Raw genomic sequence first — 10,197 nt, forward strand, 5'->3', positions numbered from 1 at the left:
AAAATATATGGCTCTTAATTTCTAATATTATTAGTTAATGTTAAATTGATCTATATTTGGGTACTGTTTGGGTAGGATTATAGAGTTTTGAGGTTCAGATTTGATCAAGTTGGTAATTCCTTATGGACCTAAGGTAACCCTTGGGTAGGCTCTTAGGCCCCAAAGTACTCCATTGGGTAGGCGCTAAGGCCCTAAGGCACTCCTTTAGGTTGGATCCTACAAGCATTGGGCATAGGGTAAGTCCTTATGGATGCATTTCTAGGGAACTGCATATCAGTGTTCGAGTGGAGGGTATTATTGTGTTTTTAAAAATTTATTTTACTGAATTAAACTAAATTTTTTAATTTATTATGACACGTTATACTCTCCAATTCATTTTCATGAATTTGTCCCTCCTTATATTTTCTCCGGACCGTAAGCTTCCTGACCATTACCTAGAAAACCACTTACTGAATTTTCCAACTCATCAATAAAACCTATAGATGATTGGTTTACTAAGGAAATTTCATGCTTTACCATGTTATGGTAGTTATGGATTATTAAGCTATCCTAAAGCTCTCTCTTTTACTTACTATTTCAGATTAAATGAATCAATCATGCACAATTATCGACAACAATATTAGTAGTTCCTTCGGCTTTACTTGCAGGGTATGATACAAATATAATTAGGGGCATGTAGGTCACTTTTTGTTTGTATATTAGAGCCTGAAACTGGTTTTAATACTGAATACTATTGGATTCTGTTTTAATATATCAATGGTTTTTTGAACTAGTGTTTTTACTTATAAATTGTTTCATGATTTTTAAATGGTTTTACGAAAATTTTATTTTTTCCTGATTTTTTACTGTGGTCGCTCTAATGGCCCTAATACGACATCTCAGATCGGATCAGGTCACCGGTTTAAGGGTGTTACACAAACGATAATCGAACCTTGGATTGACTATCTTGTAGTCCTCAGTAGAGTCGCCAAGTTATCGTAATGGTCCTTCGGTTGGTCCGAGGTTCATGTTTCGATTTAGAATCGTATGATGAAGTCCCACCGATCACTTTCAAATTAGGTGGATCAAACACCTCGAACTTACTATTTACCATATCTATGTCTTAACAAAGGTTTATCGGATTCGGGAGTCGTTTACGATGGAGGAATGATAAGCACCTTCGAGTTGCCCTTTTGGTTTCATTCGATTATCGGGTTATCTTAATCAAAAATTTAAAAAATTTAAAAAAAATTAAGTTCGATATGAATTATTTACCTTTAACGATTGTTCTAAAATTTAAGGGCTTCCCTTTAAAAAATAAAATCAATGATATGAAAAAGTAAAAAAATGAAAATAATATATATAAATCAATAAATATAACCCTTAATACTGCAAAACACGAAAAAATGTTAGTGTACCAATATAAAAAATAAATAAGGACCAAATTGTATTAAATGAAAACTCAGTGGATAATTTATAACAAGTGATAAAATCATATTACACTTTAAAGCTCTAGGGACTAAGAGCATAATTTAAAATTTTAGTAATTGCACCAAAGCCCTTTGTATATAAGGCCCCTAAAACCCTTTATCACTTCATTTTATGTCATTCACTCACAACACCAACCCCCAAAAACGCTCTCCCCTCTCCGAAGCAAAACCCAAAATTCGACCGTGGCCTCCTCACCTGACAGTCATTGCTCCATCACTCTAGCCACGTCCATGGTGGTCAGAATCCTAAAAACTAACCCTGAAACACTCGTCTCCCCATAAACCTTGATCTAACAAAAAAATCACCATGCATTAAGCCCCCCAGTCCAAATTGATCCAATAAGGCCTCGACTTTTACCTTTCTAATAGCGACTTCTCAACTTTCAATAGGGGAGTTCAAATGGTTAATTCGGTCACCGACTGAACTGAATTAACCATAACCGAATTAACCAAATTTTTTTTTAACCGTTGTTGAGTTAATCGATCGATGAAATAGCCAAAAGGGGGTGAATTGGCAATAAACATTTTGGTGGAAGCTTTTGCGGAAAATATAAAATAATTGCACAGCGATTTAGAGTGGTTCGACTTTCTCAACCAAAGTCTACGTCCACTACCTTAGCTATCCACACTAAGGATTTTCCAACAAATTCACTAATTTGTTCTTTCTTTTGAGGTCAAAGAGTAACCTTACAACTCCCTCAAGAATTATACCCCAAATTCTTGAGAACACTCTCTCCCAAAGAGAATAATACAAATTTCGCAAAATTACAAGAAAAACCTCACAAGGCAAGATGTTTGCACAATTCTAGAACAAAGAAAGAACACTCAAGAATAATACAATTGAGCACAATAAGTGTTCTTGAAAGCAAAATGAATATTGAATGAAATATGCTTGAAAATGCTCAAACTTGAGGTTTGATGCTTTCTCTTTGATTCTCTCTCAGTTCTTCTTAAATGTTCTTGATCATTGGCTCCTAAGCTTGTTTAAATACACCTTGGATCACTTCTGAATGTTGGGGATCATTGGTGAAGTCAATAGAGTCGTTTTGTGAAAACAATTAAATAAAACAGTGGGAACGTGTGTGCATCGGTGCACTAACAGAGTGCATCGATACACTAGGGGTGCATCGGTACACTAATTACATTCGATGTTTCAAAATAGCCATAAGTGCATCGATGCATGGTCTGTGCATCGGTACACAAATGCATTTAATGTTTCAAAATATCAAGAGTGCATCGATGCATGGCTTATGCATCGGTACAAAAAAATGCATTTGAATGGGTGTGCATCGATGCATCAATGAGTGCATCGGTACATCCCTTTCATAAAATTGATTTTGGCTCGATCTTTGGTTCGAAATACTTTGTAAAATTGTTTCAAAATAATTTAAGTTTAAAACAAAATTTTACACTTGAGTAAGGATTGAAATTGATATTTGAAAAACTTGGAGTAATATTTTGATATTCGAATAATTGAATCGAATATACTTTTAAAAATGATTGTGAAATCTTAAAATTCAATAATACTTAATTTGTTATATCGAACATCAAATGTTTTCAACAATCTCCCCTTTTTTGATATAACAAAACATTTGAGTAATTTTAAAATTTTCTTTGAAAAAATCATTTTTGAAATCAATTTTGAAAATTACTCCCCCTTACTATATCTCCCCCATTAGTTTCATAATCAATATTCATAAACAATGTGTAATGGTAAATTGGTCATATTCCAATATGATATAAATAATACAAAACTTAAGATCAAATTAAAAATTAAAACAACCAATATATATAGTAAGCTCAATCATCCAAAGCATCCATAACTAACAAATTCAAAATCCAAAATAAAACAATCTAAAAGCATTCAAAAAGTTTTAACAATGAGTTCTAAATTCGATCCAAGAAAACTAAGCAAGGTAGGTCTAGTCATCCAAAGAAGGATCGGGAGGAGGAGGATAACGTGCTCGCATCCCGAGTGTGAGCGTATCTAAACGTTCGTTCATCTCCCATTATTGAGCCCCCATAGCAGTTAGATGGGACTCTATGGATGCAAACCTTAGATCAAATGACTCAAAAACGATCGAAAATATGGAGGCATTTGATCCTCTTGTTGTGCCTGCTCGTCCTCGGTGCTTCATCATCAATATCTTGCATAAGTTGTTGAAGCTCTGCTTCATCATCCTAGGAGGTGGAGCTCGTGAACAACTAGCTCCTTGCTTTGTTTAGTGGATCGAACCTAATGATCACCTTCCTTTTTCCATCTCGTTTTCTTTGAGGAAGTGAGATTGATTTGATTTTGGAGAGGGATAAGAATATCAAGCGACACCCTAAGTCCAAGTTTGATAAACAGATTAGAAAGGAGACAACCGTAAACTAAAGTTTCTACATTTTTGGATGGGATAACATTTACAGTATCTAATAGCTCACCAAAAATAAATTGTGGCAAATTTATTTTCTTTATATGTTGGATACAATGTATCCACCATAAATCTATAACCCTAAGAGAGGAGTACCTACCTTTGGATGGTCTAAACAACCAAGATATGATCAAGTGAAGGAATCGCTCGTGATGAGTTCGTAAGGTACTAACACTACCCTTAGATTGATAGACTGTTACCACAATCTCTTTCTCATTATCTAAACCTTCATTGTCTAGTCCAAAGGTGCTTGCGATAGTTTCAGAGTCAATATAAATAGATTGACCCAGAAGATAGGATCAAATTCCTATGGTTGCATTTCGACGCTCGTTTTGGACACATATCACATTATAATAGAAAATATGGACTAATTGATGATTGACAATAGGTTTAAGGTGAAAACGTTTATCAAACTTCCAGGAACAAAGGTTAGGTAGATATTCGAAGTTCATATCGATCGTTGCTTAAAGTGAGGGAATACTCTCTTCTCGAATTTTGTATGACTCAAAACAATTATGGTACCTATGGTAGAGATCTTGTCTACGACCAGGCATATTAAAAGATGAATTTAGGATAGTCATATTTGGATCATCTGGATTTGGGTTTGGATTGGGTAGAGGAATATGAGGTCAGTTTTTACTTGAACGACTAGACGATCTCCTAGGGCGTTTAGACATGGTTCAAGAAATCAGAATAGATAGGGTAACCTGCAAATTTGAAACACATGTATGCAATTCAATCAATCGCAAAACTCAATAAGAGTCGGCAATATTCAAGGTTCTCTAAACCGAATCCTAATGGGCAAAGTTTTGAAAACTATTTTGGAAATCAATGTTTGAAAATCATAATATGTATAGTTTTCATGAAAACAACATAATTAAATCAAAAACATTAATTAAAACAATACTTTCGAAAATAAATATATTTGTTATATCGAAATTTTAAATTTTTTGAAAAATCTTGTGTTTTTGATTAAATTAGTTATAGAATCTAGTTTATAACATTATATAATCAATACCCAATATATAGTTCAACCTAGAAATAATCAAAACTAGTCCTAAGTTAAAAATCAATAAAGCAGTGGTTTTTGAAATATTACCTTGAAAATTAGGATTTTGTGAGAATGTGATGATTTTTGCACGAGTTTGTTTATGCAAGTAGGATTAGGTGTTGATAAATGAGTTAATTCCGACTTGAATCGTTTAAAATTAGCAAGATTGGAGTGTAGGGTAAGAGAGGTTTCGAATGGTGTGAGTGTGTTTTAGTTTGGATTTTGAGAAAATGAAGAATTTTAGGGATTTAGTACCTAAAACCCGACGGATGTATCGATGCACAACAGAGTGCATTTATGCACATTCAAGGAATGCATCGGTGCATCTTCATGATGTATCGATGCACATTCAAGAGATGCATCGATGTACTGTTTAGTGTATCGATGCATAGTGCACAAAAATGTCAAAACTCCATTTTTAAACACTCAAAATGCTAAATTAATCAACTCTAGTGGTATTGGCAACGCATATCACGAAAATTAACAATATTCAATCAATCGAATCTAACTTTAAACATAATTTGATTTTCTTTAAAGATCATAAAATCCCCCTAACTATTAGCAAAGAATGCAATAAAATCCCCCTAACTAATTAAAAGTGCTAAAATTATTTTAAACACTAAGTGAAGATAGGTCAGTTTAACCTAATTCTCTCCTAAGTGTCTAAAATCTTTCTTTATCTAAAGGTTTTGTAAAAATATCTTCTAATTGATGCAAAGTATCAACATATTCTAGAAATATATCTCATTTTGTGACATGATGTCTAATTTCAATGTGCTTAGTTCTAGAGTGTGGATGGGATTTTTAGTGAGACAAATAGCACAGTATTGTCACACTTGATAGGTATGGTACCTACTTCAATTCCATAATCTAAAAGTTGTTGTTTCATCCATAAAACTTGTGCACAACAACTACCCGCTGAAATATATTCCGCTTCAGTGGTAGATAATGCAACACAATTTTTATTCTTTGAAAACCATGAAATCAACATATTTCCTAGGAATTGACAAGTACCGAAGGTGCTTTTCCTATCTATTTTGCATCCTCCATAATCCGCATTAGAGAATGCATGCAAGCTAAAGCTAGAGTCTCTAGGATACCATAGTCCTAAACTAGGAGTGTCCTTAAGGTATCTAAAGATTCTCTTAACAGCTAGTAAATGTGATTCTTTAGGGCATGATTGAAATCTAACACATAAGCAAACATTAAACATAATGTCTGGTCTACTTGCAGTTAGATAAAGTAAAAAAATCAATCATTGACCTATATGATTTAACATCCACACATTTACCTCTTTCATCTTTGTCAAGCTTTGTTGATGAGCTCATTGGAGTGGCGTGAGGTTTCCCATTTTCCAATCTTAATTTCTTGAGCATATCATTGACGTATTTTGCTTGATTGATGAAGATGCCATTTGTTCTTTGCTTGATTTGGAGTCCCAAGAAAAATGAGAGCTCCCCCATCATGCTCATCTCGAATTCACTCTGCATTAGCTTAGAAAATTCTTGACAAAGAGCATCATTAGTATAACCAAATATTATATCATCAACATAAATTTGAACTACTAATAAATCTTTACCTTTTCTCTTTAAAAACAATGTAGTGTCAACCTTCCCTTTTGAAAAACCTTTTTTGATTAAAAAATTTGACAATCTTTCATACCAAACTCTAGGAGCTTGTTTTAAACCATAAAGTTTTTTTGTCAATTTAAAAACATAATTTGGAAATTTTGAATCTTTAAAACCTGGAGGTTGTTCCACATACACTTCTTCTTTTATAAAAACCATTTAAAAATGCACTTTTAACATCCATTTGATATAATTTAAATTCATTGAAACATGTAAATGCTAATAACATTCTAATTACTTCCTTCCTAGCTATGGGAGCGTATGTCTCATCAAAATTTATACCCTCTTCTTGAGTATACCCTTGAGTAACAAGTCTAGCCTTATTTCTCACTATATTACCACTTTCATCGAGCTTATTCCTAAATACCCATCTAGTACCTACAGTAGATTTATTACTAGGCCTTTCAATTAATGTTCATACTTTACTTCACTCAAATTGATTTAACTCTTCTTGCATAGCCATAATCCAATGTTCATCATTTAATGCTTCTTTAATATTCTTAGGCTCTATGCATGAGATAAATGCGACATAATTACAAATATTTCTAAGAGAAGATCGGGTTGTTACCCCTTTGGATGGATCACCTATTATCTCACCATCTTTGACATAGTTGTATTCTCTTGGGTAAAAGACTTCCATTTCTTCAATGGTTGGATTCTCTAGAACATCATGAGTTTCGTCATCTTTCATTTTTCCTTTGAGGATGATTCTCCAACGTCATGTCTAATGTCATTTGTATTTACAATACCTACATCATCATTTACACAGAATCCTTCCTCGGAAGGGAATTATCATCGAAAACAACATGTATAGACTCTTCTACAACTAAAGTTCTTTTATTAAATACCCGATAAGCTTTAGAATTTAAGAAATAGCCCATAAAAATTCCTTCATCACTTTTAGCATCAAATTTGCAAAGATTTTCTTTACCATAGTTTAAAACATTTACATCTAAAATGATGAAAATCGCTAATGTTAGGCTTTTTATTTTTGAAACGTTCATATAGAGTTTTCTTCAAAATTGTCCTAATCATTCCTCGATTTATAACATAACAAGCAGTATTTGTGGCTTCCACCCAAAAATATTTTGGCAAATTATTTTCGCAAAGCATGGTTCTAACCATTTCTTCTAAAGTTTGATTTTTCCTCTCAACAACTCCATTTTGTTGAGTGGTTCTTGGTGCTGAAAATTATGTCTAATACCATTAGAATTACAAAAAGCAGTAAATCCAAGATTTTCAAATTCAGTACCATGATCACCCCTAACACTAGTTATGGAGTAACCTTTTTCGTTTTGGATTACTTTTGAAAATGTGATGAATTTTTCTAATGCTTCATATTTAGCACTTAAGAATAGAACCCAAGTATATCTAGAATAGTCATCTACCATACAAAACAATATTGTTTTCCACCCAAGCTAACAGTTCTAATTGGCCCAAAAGATCTATATGGATCAATTGTAATACTCTACTAGTTGATACATCATTAATGGACTTAAAGGAAACTCTTTTATGTTTTCCTTTAGCACATGTATCACAAATTTTATCTTTGTCAAATTTTAGCTTTGGCAACCCTCTTACTAAATCTCCCTAAATTAGTCTTTGTAAAACACTCATGCTAGTATGTTCTAGTCTCCTATGCCATAATCAACTATCATGCTCATCCTTAGCAACTAGGCATAAATTAGTCGTATTGATGGAATCTAAATGCACCATGTATATGTTTCCTATTCTATGACCAACAAGCATAATCTGATTAGATGCAATGTCGATTACTTTACAACCATTAGTTTCAAATATGACATTGTATCATTTATCGCATAATTGACTAATACTCAATAGATTATGCTTTAACCCATTCACATATAACACATTTTTAATTTGTATGGAAGAGGTATTACCTATAGTACCTATACCTTCAATGTGACCTTTTGAATTATCACCAAAAGTCACCTCTCCTCCATTTTTGGCATTAAGCTCTATGAACCGGATCTTGTCTCCGGTCATGTGTCTTGAGCATCCACTATCAAGGTACCATGAGTTTGAATTTGTTTCCCGTGCCTTGTAGCAATGCTCCTTTTCCTATAAACATAGATTAATTTCTGATTTTTGGTACCAAGATTATTTTGGGTCCATATTCATTAGTCTCCAAAATTTTAGTCCCCGTGGGTATCCATTTATGTAGGATATCCTTATCTTTAGTTGTAATGAGTTCTTTGGGAACCCATATACTTCTAACGATTTTTCTATTAGAGGTTCTTTGGGGATCTCTATAATTGTAGTTTTTAAAACTTTTTCTAACAAAGTTGGATTTTGAATTTTCAAAACGTTTTGTTTCAACTTTACAAAATAAGCTTTAAGATCATCAATTTTATTTTGATGATCATCATTTACTCTTGAAAGTAAGTTATGCAAATTAGCATTTTTTTTTCTAAATTTTCGATTTTGATTTGCAATTCTTTGACCTTACTTTCAAGATCAATGTTGTTTTTGGACATGAGATTATTTTCGTTTTTCAATTTTGAAATATCATTTTTGTATTTCAAAAATAATTTCTCATAATCCGAAGCCAACCCAGTATATTCCTCTAACAGCTCATCAAAAGAATAATCTTCAAAATTAAATGAGCTAGAGGTTTCCCCGGTGGCCATCAAGCACAAGTTTGCTACTTCTTGTTCCTCTTCATCAGAACCTTCATCATCTCTCCATGTAGCCACATGAGCTTTGTGCTTTTTCTTCGAATGACCTTTCTTCTTCAATTGTGGGCAATCGTACATGACATGACCCGGCTTTTTGCACTCGTAGCAAATGATAGGGTCTTTCTCCTTTGGTTCGTTTTTGAAGCCTTCATTTCGTTTGAATTTTCTTCCTCTGTTGGGCCTCATCAATTTTATGAACCGTTTGGAAAATAATGCCATCTCCTACCAAATCACTCTCATCTCTTGTGGATTTGAAAGCAACTCCCACGTTCTTCTTTTTCTCCGTCTCCTTCTTTGGATCGTTAATCTTCTCAAGATCTACCTCATCTTGAAGCATCATTTCATGAGTGAGGAGTGAACCAATTAACTCTTCGAGAGTTAAAGACTTTAAGTTCTTAGCCTCGATGATTGTTGTTTTCTTTTATTTCCAAGCTTTTGGAAGAGAGTAAACTAACTTCCTTACAAGCTTTTGCATCAAATACAAAATAATTGCACAGCGATTTAAAGTGGTTCGACTTTCTCAACCAAAGTCAACGTCCACTACCTTAGTTATCCACACTAAGGATTTTCCAACAAATTCAATTGTTTGTTCTTTCTTTTGAGGAAAAAGTGTAACCTTACAACTCCCTCAAGAATTATACCCCAAATTCTTGAGAACACTCTCTCCCAAAGAGAAGAATACAAATTTCGTAAACTTACAAGAAAAACCTCACAAGGCAAGATGTTTGCACAATTCTAGAATAAAGAAAGAACACTCAAGAATAATACAATTGAGCACAATAAGTGTTCTTGAAAGCAAAAATGAATATTGAATGAAATAGGCTTGAAAATGCTCAAACTTGAGGTTTGATTGATCAATGGCTCCTAAGCTTGTTTAAATACACCTTGGATCACTTATAAACGTTGGGGATCATTGGTGAAGTCAATAGAGTC

The sequence above is a fragment of the Hibiscus syriacus genome, unplaced genomic scaffold, assembly GCF_006381635.1.
Source record: "Hibiscus syriacus cultivar Baekdansim isolate YM2019G1 unplaced genomic scaffold, ASM638163v2 tig00111847_pilon, whole genome shotgun sequence".
Lineage (NCBI taxonomy): Eukaryota > Viridiplantae > Streptophyta > Magnoliopsida > Malvales > Malvaceae > Hibiscus > Hibiscus syriacus.